Below are 11,797 nucleotides of genomic sequence, written 5' to 3'. Positions count from 1 at the left end.
TATCTGGTGGAAGTACTTCCCCTGTGCCTTACAGAGAATCAAGGCCTTTATCCAAGGTGAAATTGAAGATTTGGAAATAGAAAGATTAAAATCCATGAATAAGGTTGTTAACTATGATGGAGAGGTCGGTCATTCCTCTTGTACCCATAGGTTTTAGATTCATCTAGTCCAGCTGTCCAAGACGCAGATTCATATATAGGTCATTGATTTAGATCATATACCACATCCTAGAAGATAATATTCAGATCTTATTTTCAAGCTAAGCTGATACAACAGTTGTATCTTCAAAAAACAGCTCAAAGCATCTATCCATCTGGTTGCTTCTCCAGTAGATCTTTTGGTCATGTATCTGTTAATATCACATCTTTCTTATTTAATGTTCCTTGAACTAAAGCAGTATTATAGAATATTATGACTTAAAAAATCTGATATTTTGTATAATCTTAGGTTTAGGTGTGGGTGCTAGCACTGAAAATAGAAAAGACAAAGGTTTATATGGAGAGTATGTAACTGGTGTAGTAAAGAAATGGTGTTCTCTCCACCATGGTGGAAACGGTCCAGTGTAATCAGCCTGCCACCCATTAGTATGGCTTTATGGAGGATGTACCAAATCAAGGGTTCAACATCAATCTCTGCTGCTAGAGGTCTGGGTGTTCATCAATGGCAGTGGCTACATCACAGTAGGTAGGGAGCTCATGCTGCTAGATTCATACGTAGTTTCCAAGTATGCCACTATGATCAGTCTGTTCACAGATCCATTCACACTAAAATGCCAGGGAGTAGCTTCCAGAGTTTCTGTTCATCTGATTGTTGAGAGTTTACTCTATGGTGGCTGCTTTCTGGTAGTCATTTACTCATGATACAAAGATCTGAAGTCTTTCTGCATATTTATATAGGTTTATCCACATACTTTCCCTTCTTTAATACTTCAGTAATTTTTTCTCATACTTCTGACCAACTAAACAAGGTATTAATTTTTATCCAGAAGTTAATGCATTATCTATATCTGTTATGTATCTTCAGTATGAAGTGGATGTTCAAGCATCTGGCTCACAGATCTAGCCACTGGAAAAATATTTCTTTACCTGTGGTTTACAAAATTACACTTTAATGGGATTATAATCTAGCAACAGATTAATTCCAGCTAGTATCATCATCATATTATGTGAAATTACTCAGTGTCCCATTGTCATAGTCTTTACTAGAGCACAGGATCTGCAGCTTAATACATTTCATTTAATGAGCATGTTTATTTAAACAAAACACTACTAAATAATCTCCAATTAAAAGATAACATCCCAGACAAAATATTAAAGATACATCATATACAGGAAAATATAACATATCAAAATTTATGGGCTGCATCACAATCAGTGACAAGGAAACTTACAGTCCAAAATACAAAAATTGTAAATTAGAAAATAATCTAAACTTCTACATCATGGACATAGAGAAGAAGAGCAAAATAAAAGTAAACCTAGCAGAAAGATAAAAATGATAAAGGACAAAAGTCAATTAATTTAAAAACAAAAAACAATAGAGAAAACCAATACAACAAAGATCTGGGTTTTTTAATCAATAAAAGGGACAAATGTCTAGAAAGACTGAACAAAAAAGAGAAGGAGAAACACAGTGTACCAGTATTATGACTGAAACAGAGGATATCACTGCTACTGCTAAGTCACTTCAGTTGTGTTCAACACTGTGTGACCCCATAGACGGCAGCCCACAAGGCTCCGCCGTCCCTGGGATTCTCAAGGCAAGAACACTGGAGTGGGTTACCATTTCATCAAAAAGATGAAGACTTCCCTGGTGGTTCAGTGTTTAGGTATCCACCTGCCAATTCAAGGAATATGGGTTCCATCCTTGATCTGAGAAAAGTCCACTTGCTCCAGAGCAGCTAAGCCCATGTGCTCTAGAACCTGTGAGCCACAGCTATTGAGCCCGAGTGCTGCAACTACTGGAGCCTGTGCACTTAGAACCTAAGCTCCTCAACAAAGAAACCAACACAATGAGAACTCATGCACCACAGTGAAGAGTAGCTCCTGCTCATCACTTCTAGAGAAAGCCTGCATGCAACACTGAAGACCTCACGCAGCCGAATATAAATAATTTTTTAAAGATATGAAAAGTTCTATATATGTAAAATTGACAACTTAGATTGAATAAGCCTTTCATTAAACTACACAAATTACTATAACTCACTTAATATGATTGAGTAAATTTAATTCATATAGCTATCATTCATTCCCCCAGAAAAAAATCTCTAGACCCTAGATAGTTTCACTGGAGAATTCCTCAAACTTTGATGAGATTTTTTAACAGTTCAGTCGCTCAGTCATGTCCGACTCTTTGCGACCCCATGAATCACAGCACACCAGGCCTCCCTGTCCATCACCAACTCCCAGAGTTCATTCAAACTCACATCCATCGAGTCGGTGATGCCATCCAGCCATCTCATCCTCTGTCGTCCCCTTCTCCTCCTGTCCCTAGTCCCTCCCAGCATCAGGGTCTTTTCCAATGAGTCAACTCTTCACTTGAGGTGGCCAAAGTACTGGAGTTTCAGCTTTAGCATCAGTCCTTCCAATGAACACCCAGGACTGATTTCCTTTAGAATGGACTGGGTGGATCTCCTTGCAGTCCAAGGGACTCTCCAGAGTCTTCTCCAATACCACAGTTCAAAAGCATCAATTCTTCAGCACTCGGCTTTTTTCACAGTCCAACTCTCACATCCATACATGACCACTGGAAAAACCATACCCTGAACTTTCTTGCTTTTCCCATGATCCAGTGGATGTTGGCAATTTGATCTCTGCTTCCTCTGCCTTTTCTAAAACCAGCTTGAACATCTGGAAGTTCACAGTTCATGTATTGCTGAAGCCTGGCTTGGAGAATTTTGAGCATTACTTTACTAGTGTGTGAGATGAGTGCAGTTGTGTGGTAGTTTGAGCATTCTTTGGCATTGCCTTTCTTTTGGATTGGAATGAAACCTGACCTTTTCCAGTCCTGTGGCCACTGCTGAGTTTTCCAAATTTTCTGGCATATTGAGTGCAGCACTTTCATAGCATCATTTTCAGGATTTGAAATAGCTCAACTGGAATTCCATCACCTCCACTAGCTTTGTTCATAGTGATGCTTTCTAAGGCCCACTTAACTTCACATTCCAGATGTCTGGCTCTAGTGCTACACATAGAAATGTTCTAAACCCCAGAGATTCTCTACAATTTAAAAAGATCCCAAATGGGAAAAAAAAAAAAATCCCAGTATGAAATAGACACAGATTATGATCAAATTCAGGTCTAGGTATACAATCATAAGGTTATCAAATCTTCATGGATATTAAATTAGCAGCCTCTAAAGGTTTTTGATGTTAATGCTAGCATCATGATAGAAAAATTGATTAGATTGGGAAAACGCAAGTGGGTAAACCTGAGACTCTTCAAATTCTTCTTACCCATCCTGCCTAGTACAGACAGTCCCTTGCCAATTACCATAGCTTCCCCTTTGCATGGAGATAGTGAGAAGACCTCACCTAAGCACGTGTCCAGTAAAATACTGTTCTCCTGAAATCCATCACCACCTATTGCCTCCAGCCCAATAACCAGAATCATGTTTCAGCACATTCTAAATGGACTGTAAAGCAATCCTATAAATGTAAACCAGGACACCTCAAAATATGAATCACCAGCTACTGAGCCCATATGTGTGGTCATGGATCATAAAGAGCAGCAGATGAAAAGATAAAGCTAAGCAGAAGAGAATTTATTCAGGAGGGTATTTAGCCATGACTGAGGATATGAAATATTGGCAAAAATAGCTGTAAATTTACCTAATAATTTTATGGAATGGCTTCTTGAAGCCTGAGCATGACAACAGTCGACAGTAAATGAGATTGAGACATTGTACCTTTATTTGACAGATTAATGAAGAAGGACTCAGAAACCTTAGGAGTTGGAAAGTTAGAATGAATTGATTCTGTAATGCCTAGGAAAAAAATCTTTCTATTTCTATGAAATGAGCCCAGAAGACATTTTAAAATTATTATTGATATGGTAGTTTGAGCACGCTTTGGCATTGCCTTTCTTTGGGATTGGAATGAAAACTGACCTTTTCCAGTCCTGTGGCCACTGCTGAGTTTTCCACGTTTGCTGGCATATTGAGTGCAGCACTTTCACAGCATCACCTTTCAGGATTTGGAAGAGCTCCACTGGAATTCCATCACCTCCCCTAGCTTTGTTCGTAGTGATGCTTTCTAAGGCCAACTTGACTTCACATTCCAGGATGTCTGGCTCTAGGTCAGTGATCACACGATTGTGATTATCTGGGTCATGAAAATCTTTTTTGTAGTTCTTCTGTGTATTCTTGCCATCTCTTCATAATATCTTCTGCTTCTGTTAGGTCCATACCATTTCTGACCTTTATCAAGCCCATCTTTGCATGAAATGTTCCTTTGGTATGTCTGATTTTCTTGAAGAGATCCCTAGTCTTTCCCATTCTGTTGTTTTCCTCTATTTCTTTGCATTTATCGCTGAAGAAGGCTTTGTTATCTCTCCTTGCTATTCTTTGGAACTCTGCATTCAGATGTTTATATCTTTCCTTTTCTCCTTTGCTTTTCACTTCTCTTCTTTGCACAGCTATTTATAAGGCCTCCCCAGATGGCCATTTTGCTTTTTTGCATTTCTTTTCCATGGGAATGGTCTTGATCCCTGTCTCTTGTGCAATGTCACGAACCTCATTCCATAGTTCATCAGGCACTCTATCTATCAGATCTAGGCCCTTAAATCTATTTCTCACTTCCACTGTATAATCATAAGGGATTTGATTTAGGTCATACCTGAATGGTCTAGTGGTTTTCCCTACTTTCTTCAATTTAAGTCTGAATTTGGCAATAAGAAGGAAAGTTATGACCAACCTAGATAGCATATTCAAAAGCAGAGACATTACTTTGCCAACCAAGGTTCGTCTAGTCAAGGCTATGGTTTTTCCTGTGGTCATGTATGGATGTGGGAGTTGGACTATGAAGAAGGCTGAGCGCCGAAGAATTGATGCTTTTGAACTGTGGTGTTGGAGAAGACTCTTGAGCGTCCCTTGGACTGCAAGGAGATCCAACCAGTCCATTCTAAAGGAAATCAGTCCTGGGTGTTATTTGGAAGGAATGATGCTAAAGCTGAAACTCCAGTACTTTGGCTACCTCATGCGAAGAGTTGACTCATTGGAAAAGACTCTGATGCTGGGAGGGATTGGGGGCAAGAGGAGAAGGGGACGACAGAGGATGAGATCGCTGGATGGCATCAATGACTCGATGGACGTGAGTTTGAGTGAACTCTGGGAGTTGGTGATGGACAGGGAGGCCTGGCGTGCTGCGGTTCATGGGGTCGCAAAGAGTCGGACATGACTGAGCGACTGATCTCATCTGATCTGATTGATATGGTAAAGAATGCCTTAATAAGTGAAACATCTGAACTTTGAAGAAAGAAGTGATGGCTAGTGGCTGCAGTCCAAAGGCAGTAAGAAGTGTTGCTATGTAATTAGGTGCCGACTCTCAGTGGGAAGGATGGGAATCCAGAATGGCATAGCTTAGGGAGCAGAACTTATCTGTGAGAAATAAGGGAGGCATAATTACTGTACTAGGCAACTGTTTCTTCCTATTGAAGACTAAGATAATAGCTAATAAATCATGACTTTCTTACACATTTGACTGATGTGTACCTGATGAGGCTATTCCTCCATTTATATAACAAAACAATTAAATGCTGGCAAACAGAGTGGAAATTATAATAATCTCAGAGTACGTGAAATTTTAAAATGCACTATGCATTTTGATAATCATTAGTAGAATCCTCCTTGGATGACTCTTAGGGGAAAAGTGTGTCATTTCATACAGAAAGATGATTTTTATGGTCATTAATGAATAATAAAAATTTCTCAAATTTTTTTTAATGGTCAAGTTTAAGGTCTCACCAATCTATTGAGTCAACTGAAATCATTTTGAAAGTGTTCAGTATATTAAGAACAATGGGATTAATAAGAAATTATTATTGTTTAATATATTTAGGACAGCCCTACTGTACAGTTAGCTCTCATTTGAGAACAAATACAGCCCATCAGTGCTGTGGACAGTGATCCACAGAAATAGCAATAAAAGGTTCATTTATCCTGGCATCCGACAAAGTTCAGGTTTCAGTCTCCAAGGGGAAACCAACACATTTGACTGTTCACCTCAACTAAACTGAACCAGAAAAATAAATCTGCTTTGAAAATACAGTGTTCTCAAGTTGAGTCTATGTGACATAGATTATTCTTGCTCTTCTGGACAATCTCTGCTGTCACTGTACTCTATTAACAAGGGGAAGGGAGAATGGCCTGAAATCACATCTTATTCATAGACAGACTTTTAAATCATATTTGTCAAGGGCTTCACTATGTTACCTTTAGAAGTTGTCAGGCATATTAATTTATACTCACATATGAGGCTGAATTGAATAACAATCTAACTAGCCATTGCTGACAGGAACACTGTTTGTACACAAATGAGACCAATGTACACAAAATAGACCAACTGTGGGAAATCCCTAGGTGCGGGAGTTTGTGTCCCTACTCTCACTGTTCTAGTTCACATTTATGGAAATGGAATGTTAATCGACTTGGGATTATGTCTCAGTAGAAATGTTCATCTCTAATCAAGAGTATAAATTGTATTGATACTTTGCTTCATTATTTTCTTTGTCTCCTCTCCGATAGGATTTATAACTGGTTGATCATTCTAAAATGTTGAAGTTAGTATCCAGAGAGGAAATAGAAATACGATATACACTAGAACACATGAAATCAGCATGTGAAAATATGATCAGAATACTATAAAATATTCTGGTCAAAAAGACTCTAGCCAAAGAGATGTCAAAAGCAACAGAATCCTGTGCAATTAAATGTAAACTGCATGAAAATCTATTAATAAAAATTAAATTGTTAGCTCTGTAGTAAGTTGAGAGATTGACTTTAGTTACTGTTTCTCTTAATTTTGCAAATTGAAGCAAAATGAACAATTTGTGCTGGGAAATTCCTCTGTTACTATGCACTGTGCCACTAGATAGAGAAATGCTATACCATGCGAAAAATCCCTGAAGTTCATTTATTACTTGCTCAGCTGTAGCCTGAAGAGGGATGTAAGGATAAGCATCAGGGGCTTCGAAAGTCTTCTCCAAGAATTCGAAGCAGTGTAAGACAAAAACTCACTCAACCCAAACAAAGTTCTGTCAGACATTTGAACTTTGTGGCAGCAAAAAGCAAAACATTTTAAACAACATCTGTGCTCTGTAATTGACTCAACCTTAATGGAAGATACTAACAGAGTAAAATACCAAGGCAGGATTTCAGCAAATGGCAAGTTATTTCATAAAGAGCTCTGCTCAAGATAATTTATAAGAAAGAGGAAGGCTTACTTAAAGCTGCCACTTAGGATTGAATGAAGTCAAATCAATTTCATAGTTCCTTTAAATTTTATTGATGTTTCTTCAACTTTTGTATTTCACAGAGTTGAAATAACAAAAACATCTCTAAAGTGCCTCAATTTTAAATCCACTTTAAACTCAATTTTTATCTTCTTAATTTCTTTTTTAAGAGAAAAGATTTGTTTCCATTTCAGGGACTCTGAATACAGCAGTAGAAACCATCGTACTAAAGAGTGTTCTGACAACTTTTGGTAGTTAACTGAAGTGTGGGCAGAAAGCCAAAGAACCTGTTCTTCCTCTGTGAAGGTATAGGTTATAATACTTGGCACTTGTGTTTAGGGGTGAAGAAGAAAGGAGGGCTCTACATAAAATGTATAAAGCAAGATGTGCTGGAGAGTATTGCAGCAAGTTGTATGGTAGAGTCTGTCACCTGATTTGGCTCTGCTCTAGGCCCTGCGGACCAGATCAGCTTTGTAGCCCAAAGTTTTCCACATTTCCATTTGTCACCATTAGGCAATCATTGTCCTGCAACTGATAAATGCTACTCATTTTCCTTTACTTGTAGCTTCAGAATATTTTCAAGGAATAATTGTATGTATGCATCTGTAAAATAGCATTTTGCTTTTTTAAAAACTTTTAATTCTAGGATAGTTGCTTTACAGTATTGTGTTGGTTTCTGCTGTGCAAGAATGTGAATCAGATGTAGTATCCCCTCCCCCTTGGAGTCTCCCTCCCACCGATCCCCCAACACCCTACACTTCTATATAAGCACAGAGCACTGGGCTGAGCTCCCTGTGTTTTACAGCAACTTCCCACTATCTAGCTGTTTTACACATGGTCGTGCATATATTTCAGTGTTTTGTCAGAATCTCCCTCACCAAAAAACAGCTTTGAGAGCCTTGTTGCTCTCCTGGTAGAATTAAAACTCAGAGATGCAATGTAACAAAGTCTATTTCCAAAATTTGATCTTCACTACTCAGAAGCAACTCCATATTATTACATTTTAATATTGATATTTTAATGTGTGTCTACATTTTAATCCCCCCCGCCTTGAGTTCAGTTCAGTTTAGTCACTTAATTGTGTCCAGCTCTTTGTGACCCCATGGACTGCAGCACACCAGGCCTCCTTGTCCATCACCAAATCCCAGAGTTTATTCAAACTCATATCCATTGAATCAGTGATCCATCCAATCATCTCATCTCTGTCTCGTCCCCTTCTCCTCCTGCCCTAAATCTTTCCCAGCATCAGGGTTTTTTCAAATGAGTCAGTTCTTCACAACAGGTGGCCAGAGTACTGGAGTTTCAGCTTCAGCATCAGTCCTTCCAATGAATATTCAGGACTGATTTCCTTTAGGATGGACCGTTTGGATCTCCTTGCTGTCCAAGGGACTCTCAGGAGTCTTCTCCAACACCACAGTTCAAAAGCATCAATTCTTCTGTGCTCAGCTTTCTTTATAGTCCAACTCTCACATCCATACATGACTACTGGAAAAATCATAGCTTTGACTAGAGGAACCTTTCTTGGCAAACTATTGTCTCTGCTTTTTAATATGCTATCTAGGTTGGTCAAAACGTTTCTTCCAAGGAGCAAGCGTCTTTTAATTTCATGGCTGAAGTCACCATCTGCAGTGATTTTGGAGCCCCCCAAAATAAAGTCTCTCCCTATTTCCCCAGCTATTTACCATGAAGTGATGGGACTAGATGCCATGATCTAGTTCTCTGAATGTTGAGTTTTAAGCCAGCTTTTTCACTCTCCTCTTTCACCTTTATCAGGAGAATCTTTAGTTCTTTGCTTTCTGCCATAATGGTGGTGTTATCTGCATATCTGAGGTTATTGATATTTCTAGCAGCAATATTGATTCCAGCTTGTGCTTCATCCAGTCCAGCATTTCTCGTGATAAACAGTGCATGTAAGTTAAATAAGCAGGGTGACAATATACAGCCTTGACGTACTCCTTTCCTAATTTGGAATGAGTCTGTTCTTCCATGTCCAGTTCTAACTGTTGCCTCTTGACCTGCATGCAGATTTCTCAGGAGGCAGGTCAGGTGGTCTGGTAGTCCCATCCCTTAAAGAATTTTTCACAGTTTGTTGTGATCCACACAGTCAAAGGCCTTGGCATAGTCAATAAAGCATAACTAGATATTTCTCTGCAATTCTCTTGCTTTTTTGATGATCCCAAAGATGTTGGCAATTTGATCTCTGGTTCCTCTTCCTTTTCGAAATCCAGCTCAAGCATCTGGAAGTTCAGGGCTTAGGTACTATTGAAGCCTGGCTTTAAGAATTTTGAGCATTATTTTGCTAGCGTGTGAGATGAGTGCAATTGTGTGGTAGTTTGAGCATTCTTTGGCATTGCCTTTCTTTAGGATTGCAGTGAAACCTGACCTTTTCCAGTCCTGTGGCCACTGCTGAGTTTTCCAAATTTGCTGGTATATTGAGTGCAGCACTTTCACAGCATCATCTTTCAGGATTAGAAATAGCTCAATGGGAATTCCATCACCTCCACTATCTTTGTTCGTAGTTATGCTTCCTAAAGCCTACTTGACTTCACATTTCAGGATATCTAGCTCTAGGTGAGTGATCACACCATTGTGATTATCTGAGTCATGAAGATCTTGTATTTGTAAGGCCTCCTCAGACAACTATTTTGTCTTTTTGCATTTATTTTTCTTGGGTATGGTCTTGATCCCTGTCTCCTGTACAATGTCATGAACCTCCATGCATAGATTTTCAGGCACTCTGTCTATCAGATCTAATCCCTTGAATCTATTTGTCATTTCCACTGTATAATTGTAAGGGATTTGATTTAGGTCATACCTGAATGGTCTGGTGGTTTTCCCTACTTTCCTCAATTTAAGTCTGAATTTGGCAATATGGATTTCATGATCTGAGCCACAGTTAGCTCTAGGTCTTGTTTTTGCTGACTGTATAGAGCTTCTCCACCTTTGGCTGCAAAGAATATAATCAGTCTAATTTTGGTATTGACCATCTGGTGATGTACACATGTAGAGTCTTCTCTTGTGTTGGTGGAAGAGGGTGTTTGCTTTGAGCAGTGTGTTCTCTTGGCAAAATCTATTAGCCTTTGCCCTGCTTCATTCTCTACTCCAAGGCAAATTTGCCTGTTACTCCAGGTATCTCTTGACTTCCTACTTTTGCCTTCCAGTCCCCTATAATGAAAAGGGCATCTTTTTTTTTTTTTGGCGGTCACTCAGTCGTGTCCAACTCTTTGCGACCCTGTGGACTGTAGCCCACCAGGCTCCTCCATCCATGGGATTCTCCAGGCAAGAATACTGGAGTGGGTTGCCATTTCCTTCCCCAGGGGATCTTCCCGACCCAGGGATTGAACCCAGGTCTCCTGCAATGCAGGCAGACGCTTTAACCTCTGAGCCACCAGGGAAGCCCAAAAGAAAAATTAAAATAAAGCCTACAGCAGCTGGTATTCCCAGGCAGTCTCCCATCCAAGTATTAACCAAGCCCGACCCTGCTTAGCTTCCGAGATCAGAGGAGATCGGGCGTGTTAAGGGTGATATGGCCAGAGACTAGGTCTTCATAGAACCGTTCAACTTCAGCTTCTTCAGCATAATTGGTTGGGTCATAGACTTGGATTACTGTGATATTGAATGGTTTCCCTGAAGTGTTCAAATTATTTCTGTGTATTGTTTCATGATTAAACGACAGTTGTTTCATTTTTTTCTGCATGGATTTAGTTTCATATAATTACAATAATATATTTTTTTAGTTTAATAAGATTATATGTTAAGTATTTTCCAAAGTTTTTACATCATTTTAATAAAACATAGTGCTAGTGGGATTTTTCCCTTTGAATTTTTTTTTTTTCTTGTTGTAGCCTTTTCTTTTTCACTTAAGGAGAGTTTTTAACACTTCTTATAAGATTAGCTTAGAATTAATATTGATGAATTCTTTCACTTTTTGTCTATCTTAGGAGCTCTTTATTTCTCTAAATCTGGATAATAACAAATCTGAATAATAACCTTGCTGGGTAGAATATTTAAATTGTAGGTTTTTCCCTGTCAGGATTTTAAACATATCATGTCACTCTGCCAGCCTGCAAAGTTTCTGCAGAAAAATCAGCTGTCAGTCATTTAGTGGTTCCCTTGTGCTTGTCTCTGTTTTTCTCTTGTTGCCTTTAGAATCCTCTGTGCTTTGATGTTTGCCATTTATTTATGATACGTCTTGGTTTTGTCTCTGGGTTAATCTTGTTTTGGACTCATTGTGCTTCATTTTTCTGGCAATCTGTTTCCTTCTTCAGGTTGGGGTAAGCTTTCAGCCATGATTCCATCAGATATATTCTCTAACCCTTTTAATGTTTCTTCTCTTTCTGGGACACTTA

At 38.9% G+C, this 11,797-nt stretch overlaps 1 pseudogene; it reads right to left on the bottom strand.

Moving 5' to 3' along the window:
• Positions 1-10,867: 10,867 nt before the first annotated feature.
• Positions 10,868-10,986, bottom strand: LOC138987681 (5S ribosomal RNA; annotated as a pseudogene).
• Positions 10,987-11,797: the final 811 nt, after the last annotated feature.

This window comes from Bos mutus, chromosome 4, assembly GCF_027580195.1.
Source record: "Bos mutus isolate GX-2022 chromosome 4, NWIPB_WYAK_1.1, whole genome shotgun sequence".
Taxonomy (NCBI): Eukaryota; Metazoa; Chordata; class Mammalia; order Artiodactyla; family Bovidae; genus Bos; species Bos mutus.
This window is presented reverse-complemented; position numbering and strand designations above follow the sequence as displayed.